Source organism: Callospermophilus lateralis, chromosome 1 (genome assembly GCF_048772815.1).
Source record: "Callospermophilus lateralis isolate mCalLat2 chromosome 1, mCalLat2.hap1, whole genome shotgun sequence".
Lineage (NCBI taxonomy): Eukaryota > Metazoa > Chordata > Mammalia > Rodentia > Sciuridae > Callospermophilus > Callospermophilus lateralis.
In genome coordinates, this window is record NC_135305.1 from 120,377,369 (window position 1) to 120,390,891 (window position 13,523).

The window sequence follows — 13,523 nt, forward strand, 5'->3', positions numbered from 1 at the left end:
TACAAAAATGAAGTGTAACATTTCAATTCTCTGGTTGTACATGGTGTAGTAATGTACCATTTGTGCAATTACACCTGTACTAGAGGTAATGATGTCCAATTTAATTTCACCATCTTTCCTATTCTCATAATCCCTTCCCACTGTCTCCTTTGTCCAATCTAAAGTTCTTTCATTCTTTATATGGTCCCTTCTCCATCATAGATCAGCTCCATTAATCAGAGAAAACACTTGGCCTTTAGTTTTTAGGGATTGGATTACTTCACTTATCATCATATTCTCAAGCTTCATCCATTTAACTAAAATTGCCATAATTTTATTCTCTTTTAAAGCTGAGTAATATTCCCTTGTGTAAATATATCACAGTTTCTTTACCCATTTATCTATTAATGGGCATCTAGGTCAGTTCTACAGTTTAACCATTGTGAATTCAGAGGCTATAAACATTGGTGTGGCCATATCACTATAGAATGCTGATTTTAAGTCCTTTGGGTATAGACCAAAGAGTGGGATAGCTGGGTCAAATGGTGATTCCATTCCAAGTTTTCTGAGGAATCTCCATCCTGCTTTTCAAAGTGGTTGCACTAGTTTGTAGCCACCAGCAATGTATGAGTGTACCTTTTTCCCCACATCCTATCTGACACTTATTATTACTTGTATTTTTCATAACTTCCATTCTGACTGGGTTGAAATGAAATTTTAGAGTAGTTTTGATTTAAATTTCTCTAACCATTAAAGATGTTGATTGCTTGTATATCAATACAAATACAAATAATCAATTTGTTGATTGCTTATATATCTTCTGAGAAATTTCTGTTCAGTTTCTTAGCCCATATATTGTTTGGATTGCTTTTTGTTTGTTTGTTTGATATTAAGTTTTTTGAGTTCTTTAAATATACTGGAGATTAGTATTCTATCTAATGTATGTGTGGTAAAACTACACTCCCATACTGTAGGCTCTCTCTTTACCTCAATGATTATCTCTTTTGCTGAGAAGATTGTTTTAGTTTGAATCCATCCCATTTAGTGATTCTTGCTTTTGTTTCTTGTGCTTTAGGACTCTTGTTAAGGAAGTTGGATCCTAATCTGACATGATGAAATTTGGGCCTACTTTTTCTTATATTAGGTGTAGGATCTCTGGTCTAATTCCTAGATCCTTGAACCACTTTGAGTTTTGTGTGTATTGAGAGAGGTTTAATTTGATCTTGCTACATATGGATTTCCAGTTTTCCCAGCACTGTTCGTTGAAGAGGCTATAAATGCTTTTGTTGCTTTTGTCTAGTATGAGATAACTGTATTCATGTGGATTGATTTCTGTGTCTCTATTCTGTACCATTGGTCTACATGTCTATTTTGGTGCCAATATCATGGTGTTTTTGTTACTATTGCTCTATAGTATAGCTTAAGGTCTGGTAATGTGATGCCTCCTGCTTCACTTTTCTTGCTAAGGATTTCGTTGGCTATTCTGGGTCTGTTATTTTGAAGTGAACTGTCACATGAGTTCAGGTGTTGAATTTTCTACCCGTGGCATCAAGTTGACATAAAAAGGTTTCAGATTTTGGATTTGTGGATTACGGATGCTTAATCTGCAATGGTAAAATTGGAAAGTCTGCTGTCATCTGACGCTAATGTCCCCCATGCCCACTATGCTCCTTCTAGCTGTCATTTGTACACATCCTCTTCTTAATTAAATGATTCCCACTTCTTTTAAATTGTTTCATATGCATGTTTAGGGTTCAGAGGAAATGTGGCGGCTGTAGTTGCTTTGATGTGTTGTCTGGAACAAATTTCCTGAGATGCCTCAGCATCTCACCTGTAAAGTGGCTTGGCCCATTGATGAGGATGGACTTTGTGCTAACATTCAGTGTCTAATTCCTCCCTTCTTGTGGAAGTATTATGTGGTGCTTGGCACCGTTCCAAGAAGACCCCAACCCATGTCTTTTTAACTCCCCACCACAGCTCATTGAGGAGAACCATCATATTGTTTACTTGATATGTGAGGACCCAAAGGCACATGTTAAACAGCCTGCTTTGAGATCACCCAGCTAGTCCATGGAGCAGTTAGAATTGAAGCACTACTTTTACAGACTCTTGTGGTCCTGGCATATAGAGAGCAGCAGGAAAGAGCTTTGGATTTTTGTATTGGTCACTGGAAACATGGCTTGGATCAGGTACATTCAAAGAAACAAATGAGGCAGAAAGGTACATTTATCTCAGTCTATGTAGGACTAAAACCTGCCCACATCATTTAACTCACCTGAACAATTAGCAGGGAGCTATAGAGATTGTATGGGCATGATAGGGTTTACTTAAAGCTATCATTCAAGATGTTTGAGCTGATATCAAGAACAAGGGTGGATATTGTCTGCTAGATGTCTGAGGGGATGATATTTGAGCTGAGATCTGAAGGAAGAGAGGATATAGACATCTGCAGATAGGGTGTTCCTGGTAGAAGGATAAGCCATATGCAAAGACCTTGAATTGGGAATAGACAAAAGCAAGGAGGCCTGTGAAACGAGAGCAGAGTGAAGGAGAGTGAAGATGTCATGCAGAGCTTGTGGCTGCTGAAGTCTTCGGCTCTGGGGGAGTATTGGGCAGAAGATGAAGTGCAACTATTAGGGATGAGTGGGGAGTAAGCAAGGATGCCAGGTTATCAGGCAAGAGAAGAAACTTCTGCCTGATATTCACAGAGCTTTTGATTCTGGGTTGGGAACCCCAGGTCCTCCTTCCACTCCCCACCATGTGAAGATGATGCTTTTACATTGAATGTGTGTAGAACTTCCAAGTGGGTAATTTCTGATCCCCCTGATGCCTGTAGGAGGGCAGAAATTCAGCTTATGAATAATACAGACCCATCTGTCTGATGCTTATTGAGACTTTTTCTTGGCTCTGGCAGCACAGCTCCTGAGAGGTCCACATAGTGAAGGCCATCTATGGCAAACTTGATTGCCCTTGTTCTCAGTGAGGAGAGTGGCAGGAGGGGCCTTGCTTTCTTACTTGCTTTTGTCTCCAGTTCCATCCAGCTGTGTCTCCCTTGAACAGCCTCATGGAGTGGGAGCATTTTGTAGGGGTCTAGCATAAAGGAAAGGGCATGTTTGTTGCCACCTTAGCCTGCAATTGCTAAGGCTTCAGAACAGTGATGGGCCATGAATAGGCCTGAGTTCTTGTTCTGAGGTCTGTTTCTAACAACCGTGTGACTCCCAGCAGGTCCCTGCTCAGCCTCCTGTTCCTTTTTTCTAAGCAAAAGAGTTTGCAGAGCTGTAGGAGCCTGAATGCCTCAGCTTATATGATTGGCCTGTACCACCCTCTGTGACCAGGCCCTCATTGTTTCTGTACTTTGAATTTGCCAAATCTGTATTTAAGATTTATAAAACTCAGTAGCTGATAAGATTTTGGGAGTCTTGCTTCCCTCCAATTAAACCAGGGCTCAGTTAAAGCCTTTAGCTCTTCATCTTAAGGAACTAAAGGCTTTAAAAAAAGACCACCATAAGATTGCTTACTAGGGTTGTTTTCTTGCTCATGAGTTGTTTTGAGTTCCTTAATATGTTTCTGTTTATTTTATTGATTGTTTCTCTTGCTGTGCTGGAGAGCTGGTTGGTTTGATACCATCTTATTTGTGCTTTTTCTGCCTTTTTTTGGTATGTGTATTTTGGGGTTCATATTCCAAGAAATGTTTGCCCAGATCCAGTTTCATAGAGCTTTATTCTTTTTTCTTCAAATAATTTTGCACTGTCAAGTATTCTATTTAGGCCTTAAATGAATTTGAGATAATTTTTGAATATTGTCTTAATTTCATACATTTGCATTTGGATGTCCTGTTTTCCTAGCACCATTTATTGAAGAGGCTGTGCTCTCCTATTGTATGCTCTTGGCATCTTTGTTGAAGATCAGTAGATCATAAATATTTATGTCAGGGCTCTTCATTCTGTTCCATGTATCTGCATGTTTGTTTTTATGGCAGTTCTGTGTGGTGATCTTGGTAATAACATTCTTTCTTTTGGCACTTTTTTCAATCTAAATTGGTATCCTCTAATGTAGAGGTTGCCCTCTATGTTTGATACACATTTGTTATCCTGGGGTTTTCTCTCTCTCTCATCTTGGAAAATTCCTTACACTTAATTTGTTCTGGTTCTCATTATATTTACATCAACCTATTTCTTAGTTTACAGTATTTTTAAGAGAGAGCGAGAGAGAGAAAGAGAATTTTTTAATATTTATTTTTTAGTTTTGGCGGACACAACATCTTTGTTTGTATATGGTGGTGAGGATCGAACCCGGGCCGCACACATGCCAGGCGAGCGCGCTACCACTTGAGCTACATCCCCAGCCCAGTTTACTGTATTTTTTTCACAAGACATGTACATTAGTACCTAACTACGGAAGAACACATGAAATTTTCAGTTTTGGTTCTAATAACATTTCCATTCAGTCTACAAAGTTTCTTTCCGCATTCTTGTAGTCATGTCTGCAGGTGATGGATTTTTCTCCTTAGTATGAAGGTGTTTCCAGTTTGTCATTATTCCTGAAGGATATTTTTGTTGGATAGAGAATTCAGTGTCCTCTGAGTGGAGGATTTCATTTTCATTTGACTGCTTTAGATTTTCTTTGTATCTTTGGTTTTCAGTAGCTTGATTACATACTTTGAAGTGTTTTTTTTGTTGTTGTTGTTGTTTTTTTTGAGAGGGGGAGGTTCACTCAGTTTCTTGATTCTATATGTTTATCTATTTTACATGGATATGTTTAGTCATTATTTCATTAATTTTGAAGGACCTATTCACCCCTCATGTTTTGGAACTCCAGTTATCCTTATGCTTGACTTTTTGATATTGTTGTTTAGGTCCATTATGTTCAGTCTATCTGTTTTTTCAGTATCTTTTCTGTTTTTTCAGATTGTGTAGTTTCCATTGATACAGTTCATTCTCACTGACTCTTCATTCTTTTATTTCCATTTAGCTATGAAGATTACCCACTGACTCTTTCATTGCAGATAATGTATTCATTAGCTTTAAAATTCTCGTTTTTAAAGTAAATTTTTATTTCTATGGATGTTTTGAAGGGTTTCAAAAAGGCATTTCCTAAAATATCTTCTGTGTTTTAGGTAAAACATGGATTTCAGATAAGAGATTAATGTCTGAGAGACTTGTTAAACTTTTGTCATCTCTATGCTTACTATCGCAACAACCTACATGCAGACAGTGCTAATCAAGTTGGAAAGGAAGGCATCTATTCAGGAAAATAGTGAAAATGGAATAGACACAATTTGTCCATGGGTTATTAATAGATGAAAAAGATGAGTACTGTTTACTATGTAGTCTTGATAATGCTGTCATTAATCTGGATGCACTACATAGGTGGGTAGTATACTTTGAGGAAAATTTTGAATTGAATTACAAACATGTTGCACTCAAATGCTGGCCAATATAAGTCAGTAAGAAGTTGGAAAATTAAAGAGGAGCTATGAGGAAGAGGTCTAGAAATGTAGATTTAACTGTTTAGCAGAGAAGCAAAATGAATCTTATAATACAACCATGCAAATAATAGAAACATCAGAGGTCATTCTTTGAAAGAAGAAGAATCAGAAGAAAATCTGAGAATTTCAAAGAAAGTTAGAAGAACCAGAAGACTGAGGTATACCAGAGGTCAAAGTGAGAAATTTATAGTCTGAAGGATTTGTCAGTGTCTTCTTGAACACCCATAAAAAAATACAGCAAGCAAACAGATGTACTCCTCCTCCTCAATCTAAAAGCATGCCAATATTTAAGTAACGAGGATCTTCCCTAGCAATACCAAAAATGTAATTTTGTTATAGAGATTAATGTAAAAGTCCTACTCCAAGGAAGAGCAAAGAGGATGCACTGGAGGTAATAGAGGGGGTGCGTCTAGGCCATGTTTTAAAACTTTTCTTAGGGGTGAGAATAGATAAATATAATGGTAGCTGGTTGCTTAAAATGTGCAGAAGGCTAACAGAGGCAGCTATTAGATTGGCTGGGTATGACTGGAAACAAATCTATGGAGAGAATAATGGGTGTGGTGGTACGATTTTAGAGTACATAGATAAAATTGAATTGAGGATATTAGGTTACAAACATTAAGGGATATTTTTGCTTCTAATACAGGACAGGAAGAGAGGTAGTTATGGAGAAATTTGCTCAGGGAGAAAAGTCAGTCTATATTGGAGGAAGTCGGAAATGTTAGACATTTGAGTATGAAAGTTAAAGAGGGAGGTTGCTGTTTCTACTCTCAGTTATGGGATAGAAAATATTTGGAAATAAATCTTTCTTCATAAAACAAATAAAAAAGCTAGTTCCTCCCCTACCCAACTATTTGAAGGTATTTGAGAATCAAAGAGGATGAATATCTAGGAGAAAACAAATGCTTAGGGAAATAAGATCAGTTTTTGGAGCGATTTTTCTCTAGTGGATATCTGCTGATTTTTGGAAGATCATCTGAAAAATGGAGCAAGCATTTGATAGCCTCTTAGGGTTAGAGGGATAGGAAGTAGAACTCCGGCCCTATTAATGTGGTATGTGTGTTTCCTATGAATCAGTGGTAGGAAGCAGAGTGATCCAGCATGAGAGATAGGTTCAGCATGTGGAGGGGTGTTGCAAAAGGTATCTCCTGAAAGATAATCGAGAGTGGGGATGTAGGTTGGTGCTGTGGTACCAGGTGAGGGAAGAGCTGCTGTGCGGCTAGCAGCGCAGGTGGCAGAGTAACAGGAGCCTGTGCCTTGGCGCTGCTTCCTCTGATGGCATAGTGCCTGCCTTCACAGGTGTCCGACTACCACACAGAATCTGGAATCTCCACTGGCTAGTCAGTTGGGGACCAGCCAAGGAAGGGCCTGTGTTGAAAGCTAACTTCATGCCATATTGTTGTTTTTTGTTTCTCCAGTACAGGAGTGGGCTGTAAATGAAGGTGGCAGCTCTCAGCACTTTCACCAACTGCCAGGAATGCTCCTCCACTTTCCTCTTGCAGCAAAGAAAGAGAAGGAAGCCCACAATGATCACATAATACAGCCCCAGTAATCCATAATAAAGGGAATCCAATTTAAGGCTGAAACAGAAAGAGGCAAGCTGACTGACAGCTGTAGCTTGAGACCTGGATTCTTTCTTCTTCCTCTACTTGACCTGGTTCATTCATCCATTCATTTATCCCCACCCTCCTCCAAGACATGCCAATTCTCTTCTGATTGAGTCCAAGCTAGTTTGGCAGGAAGCCTGAGAGGCCACTTTCACCTTTGACAGATAAGGAAAACTAGGTATACAGGGGCCATGACCTACCCGGACTCTGTCAGACCTTCTGGCCCCCAGTCCCAGACCCATCTGATCCTTCAGACTCACTAAGGGCAAGGTCCTTGAGGAAGTCAAAGCTCCACTCTTGACAAGGACTCCCATGTAGCTTTTCTGTTTGGGCAGAATGTAGTCTGTGTCTACCTGGAGTCCCTCCTCTTCTAGTGGAGCCTACCTCTTAACTGCTTAGCACTTCCCACAGGCAGCCACCTCCCCATCCTTCCAAAGGGAATTACCCTACACACAAAGAACAGGAGCGCTACTTACATCCAGGAAAGCCCAGGTCCTCCTTTGGGGAATCCTTCAGTTGGAGGCTTCTTACCAGTCCTAAGGCTCTGGAAAGAATGAACTCCCCCATTGCTTGTTCCACCAATGGGAGTCCTCAAAAGGCCTCAGCCTCATTATATCCTCAAGATGAGGTCAGAGGGTTCTGAGCACTGAGAACTCCAGGATAGGTGGTTGTGGAGTGGGTGACAGTTGATGCCAGGAAGGGACTCCATCTTGTGACATGTCATGAACATAGTTGTCTTCCATCAAAGAATGGTCCCAAGACAGAATTGTCTGTTCCCCAGTTCATATGGGAGAACAGCCCCCCGGAAAAGGCCCTCACACCCTCAGGAGTTTCTATGTATGGGGTTGGTGGTTAGGGAGCCATTTCTGCATAGTTGCTTCTTTTTGTTCTTGTTGTTCTTCCTCCTCCTCCTCCTCCTCCTCCTCCTCCTCCTCCTCCTCCTCCTCCTCCTCCTCCTCCTCTTCTTCTTCTTCTTCTCTTTTTTTCTGTTTTTTTTAATTGTGTATGGACCTTCATTTTATTAATTGATTGATGTGTTGTGCTTAGAATCCAACATAGTGTCTCACACATGCTAGGCTAGTGCTGTACAACGGTGCCACAATCCAAGCCCTGTGGATAAGTTTTTCAGAGGGAAGTGGGTCAGGGAACACAGTGAACATTGGACAGCCCAGGCAACAAGAAGTTTCTGCACGAGTAGTCAAGGAGACACAAGCTCCAAAGTTCCTTGTGGTGCAAAATTCCTTCTGTGACTCCTGGACTCTGTTGTTTCTTCAACCAGTGTTTCTTTGACATCATCCGTCCCGGTGGGGGCTATCTCCTATGTGATCCTGTATCCCTTTCCAGCTTCATCTCCCTCCCCATCCTTCAGACAACATTCCCTTCGGGCATGCCAGAGTCCACCAGGAACTCTGGACTTTGGCTCAGACTTCCCCTTCACTCAGAGTGCCTCTCATCACATTTCTACCACCAAACACATCCTTGTCCTCCCACGTGGCAAACACCCCAACATGGTGGCATACAGTGCTTTCCATGGATTTCCCAGAAACCCATGGTCTCCAGTGGGAGGAGACTTGGAGACTTGTCTAATCCAACTCCCATCAGATAGCAGAGTCATGAGGTTAGGACATCCCTACTCACCACCCAACATCACAGAATGCTGTCACCCAGGGACTTGCATCAGTTCTCCTGAGGCAGCTGCATTCACTTTGGACCAGCTCAGTTAGAGAGATATTTGCTCATGAAGCTGAGGGCAGACCCCAAGAAGCTTGTACCCCTGGTCCTGGCTTGGCTCCTTGTTACCATTTAGTTCCTCCCATTTTCTTCAGTAGCCAGAATGAGCCTTGACAGCTAGTCTGCTCCCACATGAAGTGACTTCTATTGCCCTTTGACGAAAACCATAATCCTGAACCAAGGCCTCCAAATGCCTAAGCATTCTCACCAGCCACTCCCATGTGTCTCTTTCCATTTCCTGGAAAGCTTTTCTCTCCCTTCTTCATAGAGACTCTTTGCTCAATTTTTAGTTCTCTGCTTGAGTGTCTCTTTATTTCCATCTTTCTTTGTCTGCTTTGTTCATCAACATAGTGTTCTCATCACACAACATATATTTATTTTTTGTCTGTATCCAGTGGAATGGAAACCAGAGGAATCAAAGAAAAGAAGGATAGAAGCAATTCAGAGAGTGAAACTTCCATGAAGGGAATAAAGGAGTTGAAGTCAAAGAGACAATTAAGGTGTGCAAAGAGGGAGAGAGTTCATTTATGAAGGTTCCCTGGAGGAGTGGACATGGGAACAAAGCCCTAGGAGATGATCAGGCACCCTGTGCAGCTGGTTGCAGTGAGATGAACTGCAATGATCCCGAGCCAGTTACAGGCCAGCCCACCTAAATTTTTAACCCTCTACTACATTCCAAACAGCACAGAGCAGGGCTGATCTGATCTTTCTAAGTACAGGTGTGAGAGAGCAGAGTTGTAGGATCTGTCCCTGCCTCAGGAAGGGTTTCCTCAGCCAGATTTGCACACAATGCCCATCAGCAAGTGCCTTGACAGAGGATGCGCTCATGTGGGGAGCAAGCCAGACAGATGTGCATGTCCCTGGCCCTGACCTCAGGAACTCACAGTTGGTCCCAGAGGTGAAAAGGATAGTTGCATTGGAGTTGAGAGAGGCAACATGCATTGCAGGTATCCAAAGAAGCCTATAGAAGAAGTCATTGGGCCCAATTCTGGGTGACTCCAGGAAGTAGTTCCCATGTGGTTGGAGCTGCAATTTGGCTTTAGGAAGCACAGGGTAACTGAAGTTTGGGAGCATTTTCTAAAGGTCAGCTCTGGGGTATAACTTGGAGAAATCACTTAATATCAGGCCCTCAGCCTCAGCTTCCTCATCTGGAAAAGGAGGATAATGCCTGCCTGATTCTGACAAAATGGAGGTCACCTAGAAACTTCAGTAGAGAGAGGCAGCTCCTGTGAGGATGTCTGGGGGAACAACCTTTGATGCTAGAGAAATGAGTGATATGAGTGCACAGAATGTTTCCCAAGGAGCTAGCTCATGAGCACCCTCGGGTTCAGTCAGCTCCCCAGAGCAGGATTGGCACCAAAAGAGGGCTGGTAGTGAGGAGGGAAGGCATAAATCAGAGCAGGCTCTCTGGATTGGGGGGGTGGGGCATGGCACCTGCATAGCAGAGAGAGCCCAAAGGCAGGGTTTGGAGCGGCCAGCCCAACCCCTTCGTAGACTCTAGTCCACTCTGGCCACCTACCCTTTGAAATGCTGTCCAAAACGGGAAACTTCTTCCCAAGGTATCTTTTCTTCCCAAGGTATCTTTCTATTTCTTACCCCCTCTGCAGCTCCAAGGGAAAGAGGTGAAATGGCCAAGCACGAGAGACCCAAGAGAGCTCATTCGGCCAAGGCATCCCTGCAATTCACAGTGACACCCCTAGAATGGACCCTCAGTACTAGCAGAGAGTGGTTACTGACAAATCCTCTCTCATCTGTGCACCTCAGAATTTTTGTCAGGGACTAGCTCTTTCCAAATCCATCATTCTCAGCATGGGGTGTAGAAGTGTTAGAGAGAGTGATAAGGAGAGTGAGTTCTTAGGTGCAAAATCATTGGAGTTTGTGCACCTCAACTAGATTGGTTTTCTTTTCCCTATGAATAAAGAATAGATTTAGTGCTGGGGATGTGGCTAAACCATTAACGCGCTCGCCTGGCATGTGCAGGGAGCTGGGTTTGATCCTCAGCACCACATAAAAAAATAAAATAAAGATGTTGTGTCCACTGAAAACTGAGAAATAAATATTAAAAATTTCTCTCTTCTCTCTCTCTCTCTCTCTCTTAAAAAAAATTAGAAAGCATAGATTAATATTGTGTCCTATCATGTATTTCACACAGGTGCCTTGGGGAAACAGCCTGCATGTAGAGGACCCACTCCGGAACAGGTAGGATTCTAAGGAAACACGGAGATCTGAGTTTAAAGCTTTAGGAGACATTTCCAACAAGGGGCTGAAAATTTGAAAATATTGGCCAGGATTCACTGATTTTGTGCAAGATGGTTTTTCAAAGAGACCTGAGAGATATTTCCATGGCTTTCTGTGGCCTTGCCATGACACCTGGTTTCAGTATGTGTTCCGGGGGTGCTGGAGCATATTGGAAGGAAACATAGTAACACCGCTACATTCCCTAGCCAGTCATTGAAAAAAAATTCAAGGAAAACATGGGTAATCTGTCACTTCATGTGGAGATGAGGAAGCATCTCTGGTCAAATGACAATTGCATTCAAAATGACAACCTCCGTATCTTTCAATGATTGCAAAGTGCTGCAGGACTTCACCCTCATTGGTGCTGGTGAAGCCTGAACATGGAGACCTCATAGGTACTGCCCAGGAGTAGGACTATGAAAGGCTGTGTGGCCTAAGGTCTTAGTGTTCCTGATCCTACAGTTTTTCTTTGGAATTCCTTAGTTAGAGAATGTAATCACTGATACTGTGTGCACAACGTGGAAACCAGGGCCTCATACATGCCTGGCCAGCATTGGACCACTTAGCCACAAGCCCAGCCTCGCCCGCCTACAGCTCTTCACATAGGTTTTCTGTGCTTCTGGAAGATCTGTTCCATTGTGCTGACAGGCTGTTTCCAACAAGCCTGAGAGCCAGAATCAGGGTGTGTGGAGGGGCATTTGTTGTTATTGTTTCTACCCTAGATGTTGATTGCTTCTTATTGTCTCTTTTTCAGACCCTCAGTTCCCTCATTAAGGTTGAGAGGGTGAAAGAGCAAGGTGCAGAAGCAATCAAACAGGTGATGTATCCAAATGAATTGGTATACTGGATGAAAATGTGTTCTGTGAAACCAATCTGAATGCAGAAAGAGCTAACATTTTCTGAGGCCTCTTCCCTTTCCAAATGAAGAAGTAACCCTATGAGGCTAAAGTGCTAAATTCTCTGCAGAGTGGTATGAGCAAACTCCTCTTTCGCTGTCTTGCTCTCAGAGTGGACCATCTCTTCTTTCCCCCTTTCCACTACTGTTGCCTGCGTCTCACTCCAATTCCTCAAGACCCTATTCCTAGAAGACTGTGTGATGCTTCTGATAGGTGTCCTGCTCCCATTTCTTCACCTCTACATATGTGATGCTCACCAGCTGAGTCCTCTTCAAGTTCTGCCTGTCTTATAGGAAAGCAGAGCATACTGGTTGACACACAGACTCTAGAACCGGTCTGCCAGTTTTCATCTTCAGTGAATAAAAATAAAGGTTATATTGGGAACCTGCCTTCAAATGTTCCATAACTGCTTCTTCCTTCCTTCCTCCTACCTCCCTCCCTCCCTCCCCTCCTTCCTTCCTTACTTCTTGGTTTTTGGAATTCCTAATCCTCCAGGATTCTACAAAAATTGAAAAAAGCTTCCTGATTTCTTCCTTCTGTGTGCTTATCACCCAATCTGCTTATTGGGTCATCTTACATGCCTTGATTTTCATTGCCCATTACAATTTCATGTCCGAGTCTTTTCTAATTCAAACCCAAGAAGCTGTTTTTGTGGCATTTCATGAACATCATTTCAGGCATGTGTACTGATTATCAAAATAAGAGTAAAAGTTGCACACTCTGTCAGGCATTATGCCTACTGCTTCCTATCCAGCATTTCATTGCATTCTCACTGAAATGAACTCAAGACCAGTTAGTGAGTCTTGTGATTGGGGTTACTCTCTCGCAGAGGAACCCTCTTTTCTTGGCCTCCAGTGTCCCTTAATGTGAGGTAGGGCTGACACAAGTACATCTTTACCTTAATCAATAATCAAAGAAACCAATGTTCCTTTTCTTTTTCAACATCCACTCAGGGCTGTGATTTTAGGTATCCTGTCCTGTGTTTGAGGACCTAGTTGGTCCAAATTGACTTTTTTCCTATGTATTCCTTGCAATAACTGAGATACCTCAGACATCAACTTGGGGACATTTTTGAAGACCTCTGACTTCTTTAGCTCTCCTCTATGAGTAGTGCCTCTTGCCAGGATGGGTCTGTGTCTGGCTGACCTTAATGGCTTCTCTAGGAAGCATTAGAGAAAATTGTGTCTGCAATGACCCTCCACTTTGCAGAAGATGCATGGGATGGCTTCCTGTTCTCTGGGGGTCCTCTCAGTCTCTCTGCTCTGCAGATTCTATGGATCATCTTACACTTTCCCTTACCCCTTCCATTTAATCAGAGTCGGCATGAGTATTGGATGTCAGCATTCTGTACTACCTGTACTGTAGATGATGGCTTATGATCTGCACTAAAACCAGGTTGTTGTTTAGAAGCAATACATGTGCTATACACTAACAGATAACAGTTATAAAGGGGAAGGCCTCTGTGGAGTTCACACAAATGTGAGCACAGGGCTGTCTTGAGAACATTTCAGGTGACTTGATGGTTTTGTTCCTATACAGGGGGTGGGAGAGGTGTTTCATTAGCACTGATGCCACCAAGGGAGC